Consider the following 24,337-nt stretch of genomic DNA (forward strand, 5'->3'; position numbering starts at 1 on the left):
GCGCGTGCGCCATTACGGTTCGTAATTCGATTTCTTCTGGAGAAAATAATAATTTCTCGATTTCTTATACGCATTATTTCTCCCAGAGCGAAGGGCGGAAGCGAAGAGCGTTGTTTTTTTTGTTTACGGGCGTACGGGCGTACGGGCGGGGTAGAGCATACGGGTAGCGTTTTTTTTTTTTTTTGGCAAGGAACGGGCACCCACGTACGGGCATGCCCTAGTATAATGAAATCCAGGTGGGTGTAAACCTCACACCCTTGGGGAAATTGAGAAAAATGACAAAATCCAAGATGACCACCATAAAATTCGTAAAATCTTCTTTTCTCCATATTATGGTTACTCATACTAATTGATATAGAAACGTCATCAAAACATCTTTTTATATGATTACAGACATGAGGAGTCCGATTGTGAGGTCAGTATTACGAAAAAGTACAGGAAAAACAAGATGGCGGCCATTTATGCGTCAGAATGGATGCCAAAATAGTGAAAATTACATTCTAGTGATAAGCTACATAGAATGCAATAATTAAGGAATTATTTACGAGTCTTGTAAACACATGATGAATGTCTTTTGCAGTTGTGATACAGACACATCAAGACAAGAGTAACATACATCGTGAATTATATTTAATAAAGGGATAAGATCAATAATGACTTGCACGTTCGATGTATTTTCAGATGAAACGTGTATATTCTGACGCGCCTCTTTCCGGGATTTCAATAAATGTAATAGATAAGGATTTCAAAATTATAAAACACCATATGCTCAATCATATTATGTATGTGTCATTTCAGTTCAGCCATGGACGAGGGACGTGTATTTAAATCACGCTACGGAGAAGCATGTGACAACAAGTCTCCTTGTATAACCAACTCAGGACCGGCCAGAATACAATCAATCATCCGAGCAGGCAGAATATACAAAGACAATTTATGGCAAGGCCTCGAAGGTCAGCTTGCAGCAAACCCAAGTTTATCTATTCAATATCACAAGAACTGTGCATCAAAGTACACATCCAAGTCTAACTTGGCGACCATTCTCCGTCGTGCATCAACAAGTACTGAAAACACAACTGAAACTGTCCCAGCAGCAAAGCGTTTACGTTGCTCGTCAGTGCCTTTGACTTCTTACAACACTGTTTATATTGTGCAGACATATGTAATGTCACCAAGGACGACAAACATCCTGAACGGTGGCGTCCAGCATATATGTGCAGATCACCACATTCAGACCAAAGAGACAAACCTTACAAGCTTTACTTGATTGAGAAATGTGATACCCGAGGGGACAAGTGGGGAGAAGATGTGATGCATCGTGTACAGGGTGTCCTAAGTGACCTACATGCAATGGAAGCACGATATTACAGAGACTGTACGAGTCGATTCTTCGCAAACAGAAGCTTAGTTCGTGAAAACAATGACACATCGACAACAGAGGATGGTACCTGTCCAGATTTAGCACTTGATATTATTATCAATGTGCTGTGCGATGACAAAAACCGCATTTGGAACTCAACTGAGTTGCATCAGGAGTACCTTAATCAAAGAGGTACTGTCTTGAGTAGAGCCCGCCTTGTTGCTGCTGTCCACCGTCATTTCTCTGGAGATCTGCTTGTTCTCTCCTCACCAGGATTTGCAAGTATTATTACCTTCCGAGCTAAAACTGCTGTTATTCTGAAGCTCGTCAAGGATGACGACGAGGACGACGTTCCGCCATGCAGCGGTAAAGTAGGCAAGCAAATAGCAAAAGAGTGTGCAGCTATTGTTCGGGACAAATCGTCTTACAACACACATATTGATGTGAACACTGCAGCAGAAACTGTATCGAGTACACTGTTAACATTACTGACAGCAATATCACCGAAACTTACCAACTCCTTACCAGCTATGCTGATCGGAAGTATAATCACAAGCATGGTGACCAACGGACCGACGGATCTCCAGGTGGCACTCGGGGTGCTGATGCGGGACTCAAAACAACTAATAGCTCACATGTATGACTATCGTGTTACCTGCAGCTATGACGAAGTCCTCCGATTCAAGAAAGCAGCTGCAGTCGCTACAGCTCGCGACCTAAGTCAACAGGGAATCATAGACGCGAAAGAAGGCCTAGTTCAAGTGATCTGTGATAACTTTGACACAGACATATCATCGCCAAATGGAAAATCATCAACCCATTCTCTGGCAATGATCATCACACAACCAACAACCAGCGATGAGACGGATGTGCAAGACACAATCAGACGACTCAAAAAAGAAGATTTAAGTAAGGCAATCATTGAAGAGGATGAGGAACAGGGACTTTCTTACTATTGCCAATGGAATACCCCCATGCCGCGAAAACCTACTACATCAAATTCTGCTGAATTCCTAGCACACCAAGATGTGTCTCGAAGGTGAGCTGAAGAGAATGCTCTTGCTTTCTTCCAAGATATGACCACACACAACAATTGTTCAGAATATAACGGCGATAACACGAAGATGTCTCGAGAGCAAGGACACACTTTGAAACTGAAGACTAAAGTAGTATAATTATCTACCTTTGATTGACCTGCCTCCCGCTGACCCATCTATTATGATGCTTGCAATGAAGAAAGCCCAGAAGGTGTCTGAAGAAGTAGAACAAGAATATGTGATATTCACAGCTGACCAGCAACTATACCGAATAGTACTTTATGTCCAGTGGGAGAATGAGGCACAACTGGGCAACGTCTATCTGAGACTTTGTGGCATGCACCTGCTCATGAGCTACTGTGGTTGTGTGGGTACACTAATGACTGAAAGTGGTATAGTAGAAATTCTAAGCACTACATTCAGTGGCGTATTGAAAATGTTGAGCGGCAAGAAATATCCCCAAAACATCAGAGCCCTCAGCATGCTGGTTGAAGAACTTCTCCATCCACTGTTTGCCAAATTCCAGCTGAAGAGCATGGCTGACCTTCTCCAAACACTGGAGGACATAGGTTCACAGAGCAGAACTGGAAAGTTATGGGTGGACTGTCTCATCATGCCCATATTCACAATGCTGAGATACATTCGAGCGGAACGTGAAGCAGATTGGGCTCTGCATCTCGATACCATGAAGGAAATTATCTCTCTGTTTTTTGCTGCGGGACATATTCACTATGCCAGATATGCCCTCTACTATTTGCGCTCAATACAAAATTTACCAGTTGATATCCAAGAGCATTTTGTTGATAGCAAACACACAAACATCACAAGGCTGGTATAGTGGTATATTCAATGGCGTTTGGACAGACATGGCCATATAAACTACCTTCATGAGATATGGACAAGGGCCAAGTGGCATAATTGGCATCACCCTGAAACCAGAAACCCTCAAAACCTGGGCTTAAAGCTTGCACACCTGCCAAAGAATCATCCGTGATTTGAACCAGATGAGAGATCGTGAACAATCACAATCTCAGACCTTCCACAAAGAGGAATCTGCTGCTAGACTCAAGAGCGACGGACAAGACAGGAAAATCCTCCAGGAAAAACTTGAGCTTTGCATAGATCCACTGGATACAGAACTGGATATTGAACTCCGATCGGACTCCTCGTGTCTGAAAACATATAAAAAGATATTTTAATGACGTTTCTATGTCAATTAGTAACCATAATATGGAGAAAAGAGGCTTTTATGAATTTTATGGTGGCCATCGTGGATTTTGTCATTTTCTTCAATTTCCCCAAGGGTAAGAGGTCTACACCCACCTGGATCTTATTATATAAACCCTGTGAGTAATAATCAACATTAAAAAAAAAACTTTATCCGGCAAGAAGGGGTTAGGTGAGAAACGGTCGTTTCACTGCCGGACTATAAAACCCGATATTGGGACGTATCCCACACCTCACTTTATTTTTTCTTTTTTTTTGTATACTGAATCGAGGCTCGTGAAAGAGCTAACATTTATTTCACAAACAAATCAACCAGACAAACAAAATATATAAAAAGAGGGAGCAGAAGACAAGATGGGGAGAGAAGGGGAAGCACACAAACACAACATTTGAGAGCAGGGAGAAGTGTGGGAGGGAGAGGGCTTGGGGGGAGGAGGCGTGGGAAGGGGGGGGGGGAGGTATAAAACACAAGGAGACCAAGGACTTCCAGGACAGAAGTTGGTATTTCAAAAAAAAGTGTAGGATTTTGGGTGAAATTAGCAGGGGTAGAAAAGATCAAGGTTTTGGATGGGGGAAGATAAGTTATGGTGGTGAACAGCTGTTTTAAAGACCTGGAGGGTGGAGTGGGATTGAAGAGAGTGAGGGAGTTTGTTCCAGAGGTGGGAGAAAAGAGGAATGAAGGAGTGAAGGTGAATAGAGAGTCTTGATTTTGGCAGTTTCACCATAAGAGAGTTGCAGGCAGATCTTGTGCGACCTGGAGGAATATTTCGGGTACAGAGCCCAGAGAGAGCTGGGGGGGAGCAAGGCCAGAGAGGAGTCGGGAGAAGACGGAAAGACCACCAACCAACCTGCCTGCGGTGAGTGAGTCAAAGGCCCTTGGAGTTATCTTCATCGCGGGAGATTCCAATGATTCTGAACGCTTTGGTTTCAACAGCGTTAAGACGAGCTAGGTGTGAGGCAGGAGCACCAGACCAGAGGGGAGAGCAGTATTCCATAGAGCTGCGGATGAAAGCCTTGTAAGTGGTGAGGAGCTCAGGTGTACCAAGCAAGGACTTCGCACGACGGAGGATGCCCAGTCGGCGACTGGCTTTGGAGGCCAGATTTGAAATGTGGTTTTCCCAGGAAAGATCATGGCAGATAGTGAGACCCAAAAGCTTGAGTGACAGAACTTCTTGGAGAGGATTATTCAGAAAGTGGATGGGAGGGTTGTCCAGTCGGTCTTTTCGGAGAGACATCGTAAGAGTGTGAGATTTGTCAGGATTGAAAGACATCTTATTAAAATACAGAACAGATGGGGAGGATGAATAAAATAAAACGTTATGTTTGTGAATATTATCTTTGTCTGCTGTCGTCCAGGCCCCAAACTCGCGTCCGGACGTGGCCCCTGCTTGGCGGGAAGGAAGCCCCATTTCCCCGTCGTTCATGCGCTCCGCTACTCAGCACATGCCGCCTGGCAGGCCCCGCTCGCACAATTGTTGCTCCACCGTCTCTCCAACGTCCAAAGGCCAGAACAGGTCCAATCGTGAGAAAGGCAAGGGGGCAGAAGAAGGTCCAGACTGGAGGGGAGCCAAAACGAGAAGACAAATGGAAGACAGAGATCCGGGCAGGATCAGTCCAAGAATGAGCAGGGCAAAATGTCGGCTTGCCAGTGGTTCTATCGATCGTCTTCTGACATCACTCTCTATCTACCCCAACCAATGCGTCGTTTCTTGGTGGTCTTTCGCACCTTCTCACTTCACCGGCACTTGTCCTTCAATCAGCAACCTCCTTCTAGGTAGTGGTTTTGCACCTTCCGCCTTAATTGGCCGTGGTGTCATCGGGTGGTGGACAATCAGTGTGTCGCTCCTTCTCCTTCCTTTCCCCCAATCACGGGGAAGCTTTTTGTCCCTTCCCCACCCAATCACACGTCCTTCCCTGCTCTGCCAATCAGTGGCCTGCTCTTTGCTTGCCCCTCCCCTGGCCAATCACGAGTTCTCCTGGGCGTGGCTCTCAGCCTGCCTGGTCAATGTATGTTGCTATGCCAGCTAGTGATGTGGCTGGCTGCGGCCCCATCAGCGGTGCCCTGATATGATTTCCAGTCTGTTGTTATTCCTATAAGTTTTATCGTCTTGTGGCGGTGGTGGATTTAATTAATGTGGTGCAATAATGGATCTAGTTAATGTACGTGGTGTGTTGCCATAAGGGACAAAGGGTAGATCACAAGTTTCACACACAATGGAGTCTCATCCTTATTCCCTCGTCTACCTATCACCGGACCATCCTCGTATGATCACAGGTACACACTTGATCCGACAAACCAGGCTAACAGGACTTATTACATCGAGATTCTCTACCACGACAGATGAAGCACGATGCGTATGCAGATCTAAATAAATCTATATATGCCTACCCCAATATTCGTTTTATGCGACCAAAAGGTCTTTTTCTTCTTCTTCTTCTTCAAAAAAAATGAACAACCTCTTAATTAACCCTCTCAATTACGTTTAGATTGCTGAGACTCCTCAGACTTTTGACGACCCTTTAGGTCCCCCAAGACCCTTAAGATCACCAACACCCCTGAAGATCCAAAATACCCTCAAAGACCCAAAATACGCCGAAGACCCCAAAGACCCCAAAGACCCCAAAATACCCTTGAAGGCCCTGGGGCTCAAAAAGACCCTGAAAACCCAAAACACCGGGAAGACCCAAAAACACCCCGAAGACCCAAAACACCCCGAAGACCCAAAACACCCCGAAGACCCAAAACACCCCGAAGACCCAAAATACCCCGAAGACCCAAAACACCCCAAAGACACAAAATACCTGGATGACCCAAAAGACTCCGAAACCCCAAGAAACCACAAAGACCCTGAAGACCCCAAAGACCCAAAATACCCTTAAATGCCCAGAGTATCGAAAAGACTCTGAAGACCCAAATGGCGCCAAAGACCCAAAAGACCACTAAGACCCAAAACACCACGAACACCCAAAATAACCCAAAGACCCCAAAGACCCTGAAGATCCAAAACACCCCAAAGACACAAAATATCCTGAAAGGCCCCTAGGACCCAAAATACCCCGAAGACCCAAAACACCCCAAAGATCCAAAACACCCTGAAGACCCAAAACACCCAGAAGACCCAAAAAACTCTGAAGACCCTAAAGACCCTTAAAGACCCAGAGGAACACAAAGACCCTGAATACACAAAAGAGATGAAAACACCAAAGCCCCAAAAGACCCCGAAGACCCAAAATACACTGAAGACCCAAAAGACCCCGAAGACCCAAAGGACCCTGAAGACCCAAAAGACCCGGAAGACACAAAACATCCTGAAGACCCAAAGCACCCGGAAGACCCAAAACACCCCAAATACCCTAAAGCCTCTTAAAGACCCAGAGGAACCCAAATACCCTTAAGACCCAAAAGCCATGAAGACACCAAAGACCCAAAAGACTCAGAAAACTCCAAAGACCTTGAAGATACAAAAGACCCCGAAGACCCCAAAGACCCAAAAGACCCCGAAGACCCAAAACACCCTGAAGACCCAAAACACCCCAAATACCCGAAAGACCCTTAAAGACCCAGAGTAACCCAAATACCCTTATGACCCAAAAGCCATGAAGACACCAAAGACCCAAAAGACCCAGAAGACTCCAAAGACCCTGAAGACCCTGAAGACCCAAAAGACTCAAAAGACCCTGAAGACCCAAAAGGCCCCGAAGACCCAAAAGACTCGGAAGACCCCAAAGACCCAAAACACCCCAAAGACCCAAAACACCCCAAAGACACAAAAGACCCCGAAGACCAAAAAAGACCTGAAGACCTAAAAGACCCGGAAGACCCAAAAGAGCCGGAGGACCCAAAAGACAAAGACCCAAAACACAGTGCAAACCCAAAACACCCTGATAACCCCAAAGATGCTTAAAGACCCTTTAGACCCGAAATATCCTGAAATACCCCGAATAACAAAAATAGCACGAGGATTCTTAAAGACCAAGAGGAAACAAAAGACCCTTAAGACCTAAAAGCCCCAGAAGACATTGAAGACCCAAAATACCCCCAAAGACCCAAAACACCCAAAAGACCCAAAATACCCTTAAAGGCCCAGAGGATCCAAAAGACCCTGAAGACCCAAAACACCATGAAGACCCAAAATACACCGAAATGGTCAAAGATGCCTATGCCTCTGATAGGACGTGTGGTGAGGCGCATGGAGTGCACCGAGTCATGCTAGTTATCATAATAAAGCTTTGTTAAAAATTTGACAACAAAACTCAAATGGTAAATTGAAATTTCACGTCAATTGCATGAAAGTTGATGATTTTATATGACGCTGATCCTTTGACCTTTTGCCTTTTTGACAAAATTATTAATTTGCGTTCTCCGTATTATCACAAACAAGCTTTAGTGAAAATTTGATGACAGCTCGAATTGCAAAAAAAAGTTATGGACAGACAGACACACACAGACACACACACACACACACACACACACACACACACACACACACACACACACACACACACACACAGACAGACAGACACACAGAGGTGATTACAATACCCTGCCTCCTGCTGCACAGGAGATGGGATAATGATCCAAGGTATATAACCATGATATATCATATATATGTACATAAGCCGTACACGTTTTTGCTTCATGTATGTACTTCAGGTTATTTTATATCATTTTCGGCAACGATCACTGCATTATACACCACCCACTGCACCAATAAAACAAAAAGAAAAAGACATAAAATGTCATAGCCCCCGTGATTTTAGTCATTTTGCTGTACAACCGTCAGTTGGCCATCTTTGGTCGGATTACAAAACAAAATCTTCGGCATAATATGTATCCTCATGTATTGCCTTTGTGCCAAGTTTGAACAAAATCGGTCCATGGATATCTGACAAATGGTTGAGGACATGTTCCATATCAGGTTTTTTAACATCTAAAATGGCCGCCAGTCTACTAGTTGGCCATCTTTGATTAGATCGCAAAATAAAGTGAGGTGCACGTGTTGTGTATGCCCGGACCATGCATGCTCAATAAATGGTTGGTAACACATTGAAGTAACAAAATGGCCGCAAGTCGGGCATTTTGGATCTGATCTCAAATTTTTTTTAGATGCATATGTAAGCCAGCATTCCTTATCTGTGTACCAAGTTTGAACAATATCGGTAAATGCATGTCCGAGAAATGGTTGAGGAGGTGTTCAACATCGCGTTTTTTGACAACTAAAATGGCCACCAGTCAGACATCTTTGATTGCATCGCGAAAATGTTCTGTTAAAATTGTATTCCAGTATGTATTGTCTTTTTGTCAAGCATGAACAAAATTGGTCCATACATCTCCGAGATATGGTTGGGGATGTGCGCACAGGCAGAAGGACAGATAAGGCCCAATCTATAAGCTAAATTCGGATTCGGACTAAGTTTTCGGACTAAGTCCAACGGGGGCTAAAAATTATATTTGTCCTCACAATTGTATTTCGTTCACAATTGCTGCCTGGAACAAGAACATTCATTGGGACTTAAAGCAATTTTCTCCAAAAGCAGCTCGTACTGTGAAAAGTTATTATTGACTGACACTTTGGCTTAACAGAATAAAAGAAAGGTGAATACATTTGAGAGAAAGGTAAAATTTATGTGAGCAGTCTGACTATGCACTGGAGTGCATGTCTACACTGTTCGAAAAATATTGACTTCAACACACTGTAATCAATAAATTAATGAAATAAGTTCCAAATGAAGTTGAGGCAGTTCTCAAGGCAAAAGTTAAGGTCACACTAATTTATTGATTATACGTAAAGACAGATTTGTTTTCAGATTTGATTGACAGGAAATTGCTTTGGCAGCATCAACACTCTGCATAGACTATGGTACTGTACATCAAAATATGTCTATATATATATATATATATATGTATTGTTGCGGTTTTGGGAAACCGCTAAGAAGTAATGGCAACCACCATACAGATCCCTTAGAATAGATATTTCATAGCAGAACATTATCTTAGTCCCTTCCCCTTATATGGGTTAGTTTGTCGTTATGTGTTGGGGAGGGAAAGACAGGCCCTCCACTCATAAGGGGAAGCCAGGCAGATGCACAAAGATTGCATCCACAGATATTGATTCAAAGTCTTGAAGGACAGAAAACAGGCCAAAGGCCTCAAGGGTGGATGCCAGCAACAACATTTCGTGGATGGAACTTTTGAAATGCACCAAAGACTATTGGGCTAGGCACCAGGTAAAAGTCCCTTTGAGAGGGCTTGTGGGGACAAGGTGACACAATGGGCCACTCATAAACACCAGAGGAACTTTGCTGAGGGCTTGTGGGGGCAGGGGAAGCAACATTCCACCAATCGGCAGCCCGGAAAACACCCTGAAACAGCCACCCACCCTCGCCAGAGCCTGACAAAAAGGCCTTGCACACTTGATTCACTCTCTTGGCTGGACCCTCTTTCTGGCCTCTGCACATGCCTGCATGATTCTATCTGTTGGCCGGTCTCTCTCTGCTCCTTCTTGTTGCACGTATGCATGACACTCTCTCTCTCAGGCCTCAGCACGTGTACTTGATTAATTTCTCTCTCTGCTCTTTCTCGCTGCACATGCACATGACACTCTCTCTCAGGCCTCAGCACGTGCACTTGATTCATCTCTCTCTCTCTGCTCCCTCTTGGTGCACATGTTCATCGGACTCACTGTACTCTGCACATGGTCACGCACCCATGGTCTCGGGCGTAGAACCATGTTCCACAACTTGAGTTCAGGGAATAACAAGCATTTATTGAAAGACCAATTTACACAGCGCTGTGGAGGGCGTAAGGGGCATACAATCCAATTGAACAGCATGGGCCCATACACTCCTGGGTTCCTTACAGAAAGTTCTTCCTTATATACTTGCAGAGTGTGATAAGGATCTCCGCTAATTTTGGAAAGCTTCATCATGGTGGAACAAAGAGACAGAATGGGCCTCAATGCCCCTACCTTTGTCCTATCTTATTTGGCATGAGCCAAGGGAAAGATGTGGGAGAAAGAGCACAGAGACATTCCAAAGACTTATCTCCTCATGCCGGCTTTCGGTCAAGGACAGAAAGACGTGTTTCACGAGGGAGTTTAACAGAGCAAGCAGTTTCACTATCTTTCTACATTCCTTGCCACAGTTGGACAGTAAAACATATTTCGAAGCAAGAGAGCTCATAGGAAGCTTAATCCTACTTCTATTAAAAGCAAACACTGATTAAATGCAAACAATAATTTAGTAAAGGCATAAATAAATGCATGATCTCGACATTCCCCCATCTTGTCTCTAAAGAGACTACGTATCACAGAGACAAGGCCACATCGGGCTTTATTTGCAAGCAAAAGAGAATAGTGTTGTATGTGGCCACATCGGGCTTTATTGAGTGTTATATGTGTGTCCTTCCAAGGGCATGCCATGCACACAAAGCGCCACGCATGCATGCTTGAAAGGTGTCATGATTGTGCGTGCTTTGGAACATGAAGGTCCAGAACCTGAAGATCCATTAACGTTTCAGATCCGCAACGAAGACGCCTGGTCCGGCCGGGCACGTTGCCCGGAGGGTTTCTCAACCCACCCTTGGTGCAGCAGAGGTGCAGCTGAAATTCCCCCCAATCGAAGGGCTCCCCGTCCTCGCACAGACGTGGTCCTTGCAGATCTTCGAAGTTAATCGACGTCCACGCTGTTGTTCTGAGGAATACATAATGTAATTAATATCTTGTGTCACGTGTTCCTGGTCAGAGTACAGAGCATTACAATTCAAAGTAAAGAGAGAAACTTCCCTTTGTGTCAAAGTCGTCCATGGACGCGTACTCAGCGTCGGGATCCAGAGTATCAGTGTCAGGTCCTTTGGCAGCCAGACCCAGCGTCGCAATCAGATCCATAGTCGGATCGAGCAGAGATGTGCAGCTGTGTGCTTGTAATATATAAGAAGCATTAGCCAATTCCCGCAGGGGATTTACAACAAATCATCACAATTAACAAATAAATCAACACAGTCTTCAGAAGCGCCGGTCACATCAGCATCGCCCAGGGGCTCGTTCAGGTCGACGGCCTCGGCTGTCAAGATCATGGTCTTCGTCAGCGGTTTCTTCATCGTCCATCCTGAAAAATACTTTCTTACACACACCATGATCAAATTCCTAGCCCCCCCGCCCCGCCAATTGGCATTTAAGTTACCTCATCTCTCAGATGGTTGGCTATTCATAGCCGTATTCCCTGCGTCGTGTCTGGAAATTCAAATGCTATATTTACTTTCACCAATTTCGGAAAATACCTTCCTTTAATCATCTTCCCTGCATTTAATAATACATGATTTACCAACCATTCCCCCCCCCCCCCCAACCATAATCGGTCAATGGAAATAATCGGTATTCTCCCCTTCAAAACTTCACTGTTATCCTATCAATACCTGGACATACTCCTTTTTCCTTTTTCCTAGTCAAGCGAATTTCACACCAGTATGAACCACTGAAATAATATTCCCTTTCTCTGCACTTTGTCCTAGGTTCTAGAGCCTAGAGTCACCCAACAACAACAACAACTAGCATCCCAAGGCCATTTCCCTGCAAGAGCGGGGGTTAGCCTTGCGGGTCCCCATGACAATCTTCTTCATTTTGCCCTATCACCTCCCCTTATGAGCAATAATTCAATTGATGTGATCCCAACGTACCTGGTGGAGTTCTGTTCACCTGGTCTGCAGAGCCGTGATCCAATCTGCACCAGCCCCCAACCACCTCTTCGATTGGGGTCAACCTGCGTGTAGCAATCGAACACTATTTTGTTAAATCAAATTCACAACTTTCCATTCGTTGGCACACTCTCCGCAATGCAAACTAACCACCTTTATCACTTTCTTATCACTAAAACAACATTCCATAACCACTTTCCCTTATTCCCTGTCTTTACCATCAACTTTTTACAACCCTTTACCCTACCTTCTCAGCAACCCCAACAAAGTCACCTGTCATTGACAAATAATCCATCTGATTCGACTTTCCTTTATCATCTTTCCACTTTCCACAACCTTCTTCACACTTCCTCCCGAACCTTTTGGCATTGGCCAGCATCCCAATGCTCTTAAATAAACAGATTCAACAACATCCAAACAGTGAATTCATTTCCCCAGAACCCATTCCCCTTTCCAACCAACCTTTACACCTAAGCTTCAGGAACATGCCTTGTTCCAGGTGTGTGCGCATCCACATCCTTAAATTGGCCGACCCCCCATTTGTATCCCGGCTGCCCCTCCACCTGGAGCATGGTTACCCCCCCCCCCCCCCCCCCCAAAAATGACAATGCACGAACCCTTTCAATACCTGTCTAAACCTACTGCCATTTAAGACGCTTCCCAAATGACGGTTCCCCATACACTATTATGGCCCCATCTGGATTTTTCACGAAAACATGGTAGAGATATTTCCTGGTGCAACGCTATTATGGTGGCAGCAATTTTTCCCTGTCTTCCCCCTTTTTGCGGGACTAATGAATGATCCGTCAACGCTGGTGTATGTCAACAACCCAATTTCCCAATCCACTTTTCCAATTTTCATTTCAATTTAAATTCAACCTGATTTCCTCTAAATCCTCCCTACAGCATCACATGCACCTGTTTCAGCCTCTGGCCCAATAGATGCAAATAATGTAACCAGCCATCACACAATGCCTAACCCTACCAAATTGCGTACAAATCCGTCCACACCTTCCTGAGACGTCCTGCTCACAGACAGACAGACAGATAAACATTCTGTTACGTGGTCCCCTCGGTGACTACCTGGTCTCGGTGACCCCCGGACCGCGAGAGGAACTTCGCCAGAAAGTAATAGTATATATGCGCTTTCGCAACACAATCCCTATGAATTCCACCCAAGAGAAAACTGATGTTCAATGATATATTTCAAGGGTAATGATACCAAACAATTTCAATGATACAATCAAGGGTATATTCCCCGAGCAATCCACCATCCACAATTCACACTCAACAATCAATCAATCCCCTAGAGGTTTAAGATGGCCATCTTATATATGTGTGTCCCCTTTTGGTACTCACGACCCCCTTTTGGTCTCTGCCCCTCACAATGTCTCTGGGCCCCTCCTGACCAAGATGATCGTCGGCGTCGCCGCACTCGGGCGGTGGAACGAACCCCGGGTGGACGTGTTTCCACCGGGCAGGTATCGTACCAGGCACCCCGGCTGCAGCCCCTCGTGGCCACGCGAAGCGGGTACGGTAAAGCAAGCCAAGAGCCCCACGCCGCCTGCAACGCGTGTTAGGCCCCAACGTGCGACCCGTACGCGTCTTTTTAGACGGTGCCGTGAACGGTGCCAGACGCGGGGTCGATGCACGGCCCCACGTCAACTTGACGTCTCCACCGGGTAGGTACACGTCCCGGTAACTCCTCTCCCCAGACGGGCTTCGGAACGCCGCTTTTCCACGCGGCGCAAGGTCGATCCCACCTTTCGTCGGAGCGGGGCGAGGAAGAAGAATACTCGTCGCTTTTCTTCCTCGTGTCTTTTCCTCTTCCGTTTCCGGTCACTTCCATTTCCGGACACTTTTTCAGAAGGGCTCCTGACCCTCCAACCACAACAACCCTTAATCTACTACACATGGATAAGCAAAGACCTGAATGGTAATTCACATACATTCACCTAAATATGTAACACTCCCCCCCTTCAAGAAAGAAAGTTTGAACCCAGCGAAAACTTTCTTTGCCGGCCAATTTGGAGAAACAAACCAGATAACTCAACCCCCCCCCCCACATTATCAGTTCCCCACGGGCACAGTTATCACTTAAAAATAAAGCAACCGAAATTTCACCACAACCCCCCCAGATTGCTCACTCTGGACTAAGCACCAGCAACGACATTGTCCCTGCCCTTTACATGTTCAATTTCCCGTTGGACTCCTGCCAAGCCAAACTCCATCTCATGACCCTCTGACGTTGACCGTCAGTTTCTTGTGAATGAAGGTTAAGGGGTTGATCAAAGATCCAAAGTTAAGCAACTCGAATTTTTTTTTTTTTTTTTTTTTTTTTTTTTGTATACAATATCGAGGCTCGTGAAAGAGCGAACATTAATCACACAGAAAGACAAACCGACACATAAAACATATAACATAGGGAGCGGTAGACAAGATGGGGAGAGAGGGGGAAGGACACAAACACAACATTTGAGAGCAGGGACCGAGAGACATGGAGACATCGAGAGATCTGAGAGAGGGCGAGGGCTTTGGGGGGGGGGGGCGTGGGAAGGGGGCTGTGGGAGAGGTATAAAACATATGGACACTGCCAGGACTTCCAGGAAAGAAGTTGGAATTTCAAACAAGGTGGATCTGGGGTGAATTAGCGGGGGTAGAAAAGATCAAGGTTTTGGATGGGGGAAGATAAGAGATGGTGGTGAACAGCTGTTTTAAAGACCTGGAGGGAGGAGTGGGATTGAAGGGAGTGAGGGAGTTTGTTCAGAGGCGGGAGAAAAGAGGAATGAAAGAGTGAAGGTGAGCGGAGAGCCGAGATTTCGGCAGTTTAACCATCAGAGGGTTGCTGGCAGATCTTGTGCGACCTGTAGGAATATTTGGGGGACAGAGCACAGAGAGAGCTGGGGGTGCAAGGCCGGAGAGGAGTCGGTAGAAGACAGAAAGACCACCTACCTGCCTGCGGTGAGTGAGTGAAAGGCCCTCAGAGATAGCTTCATCGCGGGAGATTCCAATAATTCTGAAAGCTTTGGTTTCAACAGCGTGAAGCCGAGCTAGGTGTGAGGCAGGAGCACCGGCCCATAGGGGAGAACAGTATTCCATTGAGCTGCGGATGAAAGCCTTGTATGTGGTGAGGAGCTCAGGTGTGCCGAGGAAGGACTTCGCACGACGGAGGATGCCCAGTCGGCGACTGGCTTTGGAGGCCAGCTTGGAAATGTGGTTTTCCCAAGAAAGATCATGGCAGATAGTGAGACCCAAAATCTTGAGCGACAGAACTTCTTGGAGAGGATTGTTGAGAAAGTAGATGGGAGGGTTGTCCAGTCGATCTTTTCGGAGAGACATAGTAAGAGTGTGAGATTTGTCAGGATTGAAAGACATGTTCCACTTGTTTGACCAGTCTGTGATTTTGTCCAGGTCTTCAGAGAGTGAGGAGGCAGCAGACTGCCGATCTGAGGGAAGAGGAATGGAGCGGCAGAGAGTGGAGTCATCAGCAAAGAGATAGAGAGGATTTTCGAGAGAGTCAGAGAGATCATTGATGAAGACCAGAAAAAGCACGGGGCCCAGAACACTGCCTTGGGGAACTCCAGCCTGAACAGGAAGAGGAGATGAGAGAAACCCATTCAGGGCCACACGTTGACGACGACTAGAGAGGAAGTCCGCCAGCCATGCGTGGAGATTTCCATGGATACCAAAGGAGGAGAGTTTGGTGAGCAGAGCGGGGTGCCAGACCGTGTCGAAGGCACGTGATATGTCGAGGGAGACAGCTCTAATTTCCTGTTTGGCATTGAGGACCTCCATCCATTGTTGAGACAGCAGAAGCAGCATGTCCAGAGTAGAGTGACCTGGTCTGAAACCAAATTGATGATCAGAGATCAAGCCATTGGAGAAGAGGAAAGATTTCATATCAGAAGCAATGATGGATTCCATGACTTTGCTGATAATTGGGAGAAGGCTGATTGGTCTGTAGTTGCTAGGATCTGTTTTTGCACCTTTTTTGTGCAAAGCGGTGATGTTGGCTGATTTCCAAGCAGATGGCAGTTGACCTTGAGCAAAAGAGAGGGTGAAGAGAACAGAGAGAGGGTGAGATAGAGCAGCAGAGCAGGATTTTAGGACCCGTGGGCTGATGCCGTCGGGTCCAGTTGCAGAATCAGAGTCGAGGGTTGACAGAAACTTTTCCACCTTGTCAGGAGGAAAGGACACGGAGTCCAGGAGCAGACTACCCAGCACCATACCCAGTACGACTGGGTATGGTGGGTACAGAGAGGGATGTGTTTGGGACACAAGATTTAGAGGCAAACACAGAGTTGAGGCATTCAGCTTTTTCACGTGCGGAGTCAGCTGTGTAGCCGTTTGAGGTAAGGGAGGGGATGGAGGGGGAACAAACACCAGAAACGGATTTGACCAGACGCCACCAGGATTTGGAAGAGGGAGACAGATAAGAGAGTTCGGTCTTGAGAACGGAGAGATATTGTTTCCTGGCTCTCCTGAGGGTGGACACACACTTGTTTCGGGCTTTGTGAAAGGAAATGAGATTTCCTTCCATTGGATTTGCTTTCCAGGAGACGAAGGCAAGTTGTTTCTGGGCAACAGCCTCACCACAAGATTCCGTGTACCATGGACGGGAGGAAGGGTATGACAACTGAAGACGAGATGGGATAAATCTGTGCATGAGAGAGAGCAATTTACTTTGGAAGAATTCCCAGGATGAGTTGATGTCAGAGGTGGTAGAGATGGGAGACCAGTCCAGATGATTGATGGCTGCTTGAAGACCGTGCCAGTTGGCCTGAGTGAAATGCCAGACTCGTCGACGCTGAGCAGGCTCCCTGAGGATGGTCAGAGAGATGTCCACTTTAACAAGGACATGATCAGATGTTCCGATCGGAGCAGAAGAAGAGCAGCAGACATTTTCAGGGAAGTTAGTCATAACCAAGTCCAGAAGAGAAGATGTTCCGTTGACTGAGATCCGGGTCGGGAAATTGACAGATTGTGTCAGTCCCAGTGAGTCGCAGAAGTCCTTTGCTGAGGAGCCATGGCTGGTGAGAGAGGTACCCACACCCAGCCAACTGGCATGATGACAGTTGAAATCACCACATATGAGGAAGAGAGAGTTGGGATGAGTAGATAGAAGTTGGTCCATATCATCAGACAGCGAGATGTAGATGGAGTCATCATTGTTTGGTGGACGGTACAACACACATATGAACAAGAGGTGGGAGCGAAGGGGAAGCCGTAGCCAGAGGTATTCCTGGGGGTGAGGTGGAGAGAGTGCAGTGCAGGGCGAGTGAGGAAGAGAGTTTTTGATAAAGATAGCAACCCCGCCTCCAGGACGAGGCTCAGGTCTATCATACCGGAGGAGGGAGTAGCCCGGGAGAGATGCTATGGAATCAGAGACATCATAAAGGAGGAAAGTTTCTGTTAAGCAGATCACGTCTGGTTTGACAGAAGCAACCTGTATGGAGAGATCGGTTAAGTTTGCACGAAGGCCCCGGATGTTTGAGGTCCATACCGTTAATGAAGAGGAAGGGGGAGCATCAGATACAGAACAGGGGGGAGGAGGGGTAGGGTAAGATGTGGAAGAGGTGGAAGAGGTAGGGAGAGCTGTTGAAGGTGTGTCAGAGATTTCAGAATAGCTCGGAGAAAGGGAAGGATGGGGCGGACAAAAGGTTTGATGGTGATTGGGTGAGCCACAATGAGGTGTTATTTGAGGAGGGGGAAGAGCGAGGCAGAAGGTTGGGGGAGATGGAGGTGAGAGTTTGAAGGGGGAAGAAGCAGGGAGGACGCTTTGAGGAGGGGGAGTGAGCGGGGGGAAATTGAGAAGCAATGAGGGTGGGGAGATTTGAAGGGGAGGGGTGAGGGGGGAGTTTGGGAGGGAAGGGACAAGGGGAGGGATTTGAAAGGGATGGGATATGGGGGAGATTTGGAGGGGAGGGGTGAGGCAGGAGTCTAGGAGGGGAGGGGCGAGGGGGCGTCTTGGCGGGGAGGGGTGAGGGGGTAGTTTAGGAGGGAGGGGCAAGGGGGAAGATTTGAAAGGGATGGGTGATGGGGAAGATTTGGAGGGGAGGGGTGATGGGGAAGATTTGGAGGGGAGGGGTTATGGGGAAGATTTGGAGGGGAGGGGTGAGATTGGATTTTTGAAAGTGTACGATTTATGGGAAACGAACATTTATTGCAAAATGAGTTTCTTGTGACCTTCGAGTTAAAAATACGTTTAAGGACGCTGGATGGAGGATGGAGTGCAGGAGAGTTTAGGGAATGTAGAACAAAGGCACTATAGGAGATGGATATTTTTTTGGGGATGAATTGATTTGGTGAGCAAGTCGAAAGCAGCCTTTTAAAGAAGAAGAAGAAAAAGGTGTTATAAAATATGACGGAATACATAACTTGAGGGGAAAGTGTAAACATTGAAGGTTAATGAGTGAAAACTATCTGGGGAAATGGGGGAGAAACACGTGGTCGAAGAACGAACGAACGAATAAGAATGAATAAACGAATGAGAACAGAGAAGGAAATTTTTTTTTTTTTTTTTTTTTTTTTAGTTGAGATTTACACAAGGAAGTAGGCTATGGGTGAAAAGACTGGGAATACAGAGAACGAAAGTTATTGGATCACAAACGACGGACCACTGAGAGAAAAACAAAGCCTCAAGGTTGTACAGTGCACACTGTACAGGGCCTTGCTCGCGACACGGCAAACAGACGATCAATTTATGAAAGATAAACACCGAGAAACAACCAAAGTTGCACACAATAACTTCACACACCGAAAGATAAATACAGTTTCGACAAAATACAATTGTGAACAGACTTAACTTCGAAAAACGTGGAGACCGTGTGGAGCTTCGAAAATCCCTGCCGCCGTCTCCAAGATCTCGCGAGATCGATAGCACTTTTTCCGGGAGGCCAAGCCGAGTATTCACTACATGGATGCCTTTAGGAACGTGGAGTTCACGGTTAGTCCGTGCAGGAAAGTTCTCTACATGGGCGCCTTGAGGAACGTGGAGTTCACGGTTAGTCCGTGCATGAAAGTTCACTACATGGACGCCTTTAGGAACGGCGTTCACGGTTAATCCGTGTAGGAATCTTGGCTCGGCGGCTCCGCCGCATTCAGTGCTTCAACTTCTCAGAACTTCCCTAATAATTATGGTGGGACCACTTGTCCCTGTAGTCCCATGAATAGCGGTCTCCTTCTCGGCCACTACTTTGACAATCCTTCCTTCGGGAGCTGCTGTAACTCAGGGAGCCTCCATAATAATATTGATTGCGGCCACCACCAAAACTACCGCCCAGTTGTCCTCTCCTGTAGACCTCTCGACGCCTACGAAATGCCTTCCCTACTGTTATGGTCCGACCCTCCAAATCCTTGCCATTCCAATTCTTCTCTGCCTCTCTGGCGTCTTTTGTGCTGGCAAACGTGACAAAGCCGAACCCTCTTGACTGTTGCGTTTCCCTGTCTCTTACCAACCGCACTTCCACCAGCGGCCCATATCTGTTGAAGACAGAGGTCAGAACTTCTTCCTCTGTTTTGAAGTTCAGTCCCCCTACAAATAACTTGGCACTTTTGTCGCCATCCCGAGCTGGTGTGGTGTTATTTTCCCTGCTGGGCTCTTTACCAACCCTCAGGTTACCATAAACTTGACCCCCGGCCAAATCATTCCCGATAACCACAGAGACACCCTCTACAGGAAGCGTGGCTTGTAAACCGACGGTGACCGGTCCTGACACCAAATCGGACTCCAAATGGATGACATGAAGTGGAGCACTAACACCGCCCCCGATCCCCTGTAAACGAACACTATCCCCCGTTGCCGTCTCCTCGGACCATGGCAAAATGCCTTCAAGCATTAAAGATTGATGTGCCCCTGTGTCCCTCAATATCCTAACCGGTCTCCGGTTAGTCGAGGCTCCATCCCGTGACACAAACCCCTCTGAAATAAATGGTTGGTAACCCTTTTGATGGCGATTTCTCACAATGGCCATTGCATTTGGAGTCGTAATAGTCGGACTCCGCTCTGGGTCTTCCCTTTTCATGCGGTAACAACTGGACATCAAGTGTCCCGGTTTCTTGCAAAAAGCGCAAGTAGGCCCGGAGGAAAAACTCGTGGTCTGCCTCGGGCCCCCCAAACTATAAGTTTGTCTTGGGCCCGCATCCCTCTGATTTCGAACAGGTGGGGTATCCGTGTTGTCCCCATAATCCTCTCGAGGCCGCCGCCATGTATGGTCGTTCTCCGCACCTGCTGTTCCCCACCTCCCCTGCGGAGATCTAGGAGAGGAGTTAGGTTCGTGGACCCCTATTCGGTGGGTTAAGGCATAATCATCTGCCATGGTGGCTGCGTCCCACAACTTTGGTACTTTATTTTCCTGCAGGTGCACTTTGATGTCCTCGTGGACACACTGCTGGAATTCCTCCACCAGGATCAAGTCACGCAATGTTTCGAAGTCTTTCCCGACTCCTTTTGACTCACACCACCGATCAAACATGTTTTCTTTCACTCTGGCAAACTCCACATGGGTCTCACTCTCCCTCTTCCTGGCATTCCTGAATTTTTGCCTGTAAGCTTCCGGAACCAACTCATAGGCTTTGAGGATGTGCTTCTTCAGTACCTCATAATCTGCACATTGGTCCATTGGTAGCGCCGAATAAATCTCTTGAGCTTTCCCCACCAGCACACTTTGCACTAGTATGGTCCAGGCCTCCTCCGGCCAGTTTAATTGTCGAGCCACTTTCTCAAAGTGTGGAAAAAATTTCGCGACTTCCTTTTCACTGAACGGTGGAACCAGCCTCACATGTCTGCCCACATCCCAGGTTTTCTGGTTAGGTGTCGACCCCGTCAGCAAGGGTGGTGCCTCTCCCTGTTCTCTCATTAACTCCAGCTCCTTGAATTTAATTTCTTGCTGAAGCTCCATGTCACGTTCCTTTAATTCCCTTTCTGCTTTTCTCTCCTCTGCTTCGAGTTCCCTTGCAGCTCTCCTCTCCTCTGCTTGTTTCTCTTCTCTCCTCTCTTCTGCTTTCCTTTCTTCTTCTTTTAACCTTTCCTGGAGTTCGCGTTCCACTCTCCTTTCCTCTGCTTGTTTCTCTTCTCTCCTCTCTTCTGCTTTCCTTTCTTCTTCTTTGATCCGTTCCTGGCTCCGTAATTGCAACTCCAGTTTCCGGAGCTCAACGTCTTCTGGTTCTTCGGGTAGCCACTCCCAGGCTAACTCGTCCTATGTTCCTAATCCCACCATAGATTGTATCACCGTGGCCTGCAACTCTGCCTTCCTCAAATTAGTTCGGACCTCCAAGTTAAAATGTTTGGCCAATTTCAAGAGGTCCGACTTTAGTAACGCTCGGAACTGTGCCTCACTCGGTGTTACCGCAAAGTTCTGTGCCACAAACGCCATGGTGACTATCGTTAACACCTGTTAACCTTCACCCAAGGCTTTACCCCAATTTCCCCAAAACTTTCCAATTACTACTTAATTAATAAATTTTAATTAATAAAAATTTTATTTTATTATTTTATACAATTTTAGATCCTGGACGTAGACCCAATTGCGAATCCGCAAATCGTAATTTGGACGAGCCCCCAATTCTGTTACGTGGTCCCCTCGGTGACTACCTGGTCTCGGTGACCCCCGGACCGCGAGAGGAACTTCGCCAGAAAGTAATAGTGTATATGCGCTTTCGCAACACAATCCCTATGAATTCCACCCAAGAGAAAACTGATGTTCAATGATATATTTCAAGGGTAATGATACCAAACAATTTCAATGATACAATCAAGGGTATATTCCCCGAGCAATCCACCATCCACAATTCACACTCAACAATCAATCAATCCCCTAGAGGTTTAAGATGGCCATCTTATATATGTGTGTCCCCTTTTGGTACTCACGACCCCATTTTGGTCTCTGCCCCTCACAATGTCTCTGGGCCCCTCCTGACCAAGATGATGGTCGGCGTCGCCGCACTCGGGCGGTTGAACGAACCCCGGGTGGACGTGTTTCCACCGGGCAGGTATCGTACCAGGCACCCCGGCTGCAGCCCCTCGTGGCCACGCGAAGCGGGTACGGTAAAGCAAGCCAAGAGCCCCACGCCGCTTGCAACGCGTGTTAGGCCCCAACGTGCGACCCGTACGCGTCTTTTTAGACGGTGCCGCGAACGGTGCCAGACGCGGGGTCGATGCACGGCCCCACGTCAACTTGACGTCTCCACCGGGTAGGTACACGTCCCGGTAACTCCTCTCGCCAGACGGGCTTCGGAACGCCGCTTTTCCACGCGGCGCAAGGTCGATCCCACCTTTCGTCGGAGCGGGGCGAGGAAGAAGAATACTCATCGCTTTTCTTCCTCGTGTCTTTTCCTCTTCCGTTTCCGGTCACTTCCGTTTCCGGACACTTTTTCAGAAGGGCTCCTGACCCTCCAACCACAACAACCCTTAATCTACTACACATGGATAAGCAAAGACCTGAATGGTAATTCACATACATTCACCTAAATATGTAACAGTACCCCCAACGTCCTAACAGGAAGGTCTCACCGAGACCCATTCAATCCACACTGTAGGCTGCCACGATTCTTCCCGCAGGGACACACCACCCCATTATAGTCACACTCAGTCACGCCTGCAGACACAGTGAATGACATTCGACACCATAACAGACACCGCAGACACCGCTCCTCCTCCTTGATCCATACCTGCAAGCGCAGTCAGACACACCCAGATGGTCACAGGGGTGAACCCATAACCCCTATTCCTCCTCCGTGGTGAGGTCATGACCCCCAGCACCACATGTCATTCTTGGCAGATCACCCACCAAAAGAATACTCTAGCCCGCCTAACAGACGTCTCCATCCTACAACTACAACACTTGCTTGGTCAACCCCAGCCCATCCTGCCTCTCCAAGAGCTCCGCATCCGGACAGATGGACAGACAGACAGACTGGCTCCACATTACAATTGCAACCATTTGATGAACCACACGAGGTGCCAGCCACACCTCAACCATGCCGACAGCGACTCAGCCTGTCATCCTCCCAAGTCAAATCCCAAAATCAATCAATCCCAAAGCAAATTAAAACAGATGTCATCTTAAAAAATACAACTTGCCTCTGCAAGAGCTCCACATCCGAACAGATAAACGACAATCAGTGAGACTCCATATTACAAATGCAAACATTTGATGAACCAAAATAACCGCCACAATCCGCCCAGGAACTCCCGCCAACACAAGCCACCTCCAACGATCCTCAACCGAAATGCGGAACACCTGCTCTCACCTCAAACCTCACAGCCTTCCTTGGGAGGCATGCTCTATCATGCAGCACCATCTCTACATGGTGCACACCGTCCGCACCTGTGCTCACTCAGCACATCCCTCCAACTCAGCCCCACATGTCACATGACCAAAAACCTCAACCTCCGACATTGTCCACAAAAACAGCCACTCATCAAGCCAACTGCTTCGATTTTCCCCCGTGTCTCTGCTCCCGACGCATCTCCAAGACGCATTACGTACCCATAACCACACATCATTCGCACGGCGTGAACCACATCACATACCGACAGTTGAAACCCCGACCATTTTCATCCCTCGGATGAGCGTTCGGTTGAAACCCTGACATTTCTACTCAAATTATCGAATTTCCAATACTCTCCCTCCTCCGCCTGTGGGGCAGCTTGTCCCACATTATCTGCCCTTAGACCCACATGCATTTTCATAACTAAACCATACCACCATCGTTCGCCTGCAAAGTCGTTGTCCGGCGCATCGATCAACACAGATGAGATGTACCGATGCATCTTACGTCTTCTAGCTGCCATAACGCATCCCATCCGTACCTTGATCTTGCAACTGCCATTCTCTATTTCATCCGCTCTAGACAACCTCATTCACCTCATTCAGAGAGACCTCATCCACACTGTACATCATTTACTGTAAGATAGGGTTTCCAGTTGGCACCGTAAATTCATTACTGTCTTGAAATCCTCCATTCGACCATGACAATCGCCTCATTTAATATACTTCACGTTACTATCAACGTTTATTC

Source organism: Myxine glutinosa, chromosome 1 (assembly GCF_964187855.1).
Source record: "Myxine glutinosa chromosome 1, kmMyxGlut1.1, whole genome shotgun sequence".
In the NCBI taxonomy this organism is placed as follows: Eukaryota; Metazoa; Chordata; class Myxini; order Myxiniformes; family Myxinidae; genus Myxine; species Myxine glutinosa.